Raw genomic sequence first — 2157 nt, forward strand, 5'->3', positions numbered from 1 at the left:
TTATTATAAGGAAGAAGAAGAAGATGTAATTGTGTACAAAAGAGTGAGATGAGTGATGGTATTTATAGTGAGCAACAATACATAAAATATCAAATATGGTGCTTGATTTGGTAAATGAGTGGGTGATCATAGTGCTTGATGAGTAGATGATCATAGTGTTTGATGAGTAGATGATCATAGTGCTTGAGTTGGTAAAGGAGTGGAGTATCATTTCAAAGTTTATCTTATAACATATAGTATATATATTATTACATATGTTGAGTCGGCAAAATAAAGCTATAAGCATAAGGATATCTTATAGTCTTTTTGGTAAAACATTATAATATGTCTCGTGGATCACGTAACTATATATTATATTATCTCGACTTGTGCTAATTAATTGCGTATATGTGTATCAGCGAGTTCCAAGAGCTCAATAAATTCACATTACAATTCAGCTAGATGGATCATAGTCTACTCTAGCTTTGAAGGTCGGTTACCTTTTCCTCTCCATCTCTTATGAAAATTATAATCATGTTAAATTTAGTTAGTAGTTGAAACTAACACTTTCTTTTGTTAAAGGTAACTTCTTAAGATTAGTAAAAAGCAAGAAAAAAGATGGCTCAAAAGGTGGAGGCACATGGAGGGAAAGGAGGTAACCAATGGGACGATGGATCCGAACACGATGCCGTGATCAAGATTCAGGTGGGAGCTGGTGGAATCGGCATTCAGTACGTTAAGTTCGACTATGTCAAGAACGGACAAACAGAAGAAGCCCCTCTTCGCGGTATCAAAGGCCGTAGTATCGCAGCTGATCCGGTTCCTATACCTTTTCCTTGCCCAGTGATATTTTTTTTTTTTTTTTGAAGTTTTAAGACATTTTTTATCTCGATCCATGCAGTTTGTGATTAGCCATCCTGGGGAGCATCTAGTTTCTGTAGAAGGTTGGTATAACCCTGAAGGTCTTCATCAAGGGCTTAAGTTCAAATCCAACAAGAAGACTTCTGATCTTATTGGATACGATGATGGTACTCATTTCACTCTCCAAGTTCAAGACAAGAAGATCGTTGGCTTTCACGGGTTTGCCGGAGACTATGTCCACTCTCTTGGAGCTTACTTTTCTCCGTTGACTAGTTCTACCACGTTGACTCCTGCCAAGAAGCTACCGGCACTTGGTAGTGATGATTGATGAAGGAACTGCATGGGACGATGGTGCTTACCATGGTGTTAAAAAGGTGTTTGTAGGTCAAGGTCATGATGGTGTATCAGCGGTTAAGTTTGAGTATGTCAATGGTTCTCAAGTGGTTATTGGGGGTGAACGTGGAAAGCCGACTCTACTCGGATTCGAAGAGGTACTTTCTATATTTCCTTATTTTGCCATCAAAATTGATCACTTTCCATCTTAGAAGTTAGAACTAATTAGCCAGAATATATAATGATCTCTATTAGACCTGGCCCAAATGAATAGAGCAAAGATCTAATAGCCCAAGAGTCTTAACCAATTTTAGAAAAGAAAAAAAAAAATCATGGCCATACTTCAAAAAAAAAAAAGAAGATAAATACAAGAACCTTGCCCAAATATCGTCACAAAGTCAGATGCTAATTCATATCGGTTTCCATCAACTAATACTGAACATTTTATATGGATTCATTGTAGTTCGAACTTGACTATCCAAATGAATACATAACGGCGGTTGATGGCACAGTTGATAAAATCTATCGGAGTGACTCCGCGGTCATTACACTACAAGAAAAGACGGACATTCTGACATAAAATGAGATCCTTGGAATATTCCGACGAATTTCCGAGGAAATTCCGAGAAAACCCAAAATTTGGGTTTCCTCGGAATATACCGATGAAATACCGAGGAAGTCATATTCCTCGGAAAACACCGACGAATATCCGAAGATATATTATAGCCGTTAGAGAGCCGTTGGGGATTTTAAAAATTCCGAAGAAATTCCAAGGAAAGAGCCGTTGCCGTCGGTATTCCGTCGGAATTTCCTCGGTACTGTCGGCAGCATTTCATCTATAAATACCCTCACCCCCAACCTCTTCATTCACTCCATTTCTTCATCCTCTCACATACTATATTTACACACGAATTTGATTGAAAAAAGCATGTCTTCTTCAAATTATTATGAATATGGTAGTACTAGCGAACCTCAGCCTGCGGT

General features: G+C 38.1%; 1 pseudogene; it reads left to right on the top strand.

The window, feature by feature from the left end:
* Positions 1–395: 395 nt before the first annotated feature.
* On the top strand, positions 396–1873 carry LOC106332517 (annotated as a pseudogene).
* The last annotated feature ends 284 nt before the right edge of the window (positions 1874–2157 follow it).

The sequence above is a fragment of the Brassica oleracea genome, chromosome C3 (assembly GCF_000695525.1).
Source record: "Brassica oleracea var. oleracea cultivar TO1000 chromosome C3, BOL, whole genome shotgun sequence".
Classification (NCBI taxonomy): domain Eukaryota; kingdom Viridiplantae; phylum Streptophyta; class Magnoliopsida; order Brassicales; family Brassicaceae; genus Brassica; species Brassica oleracea.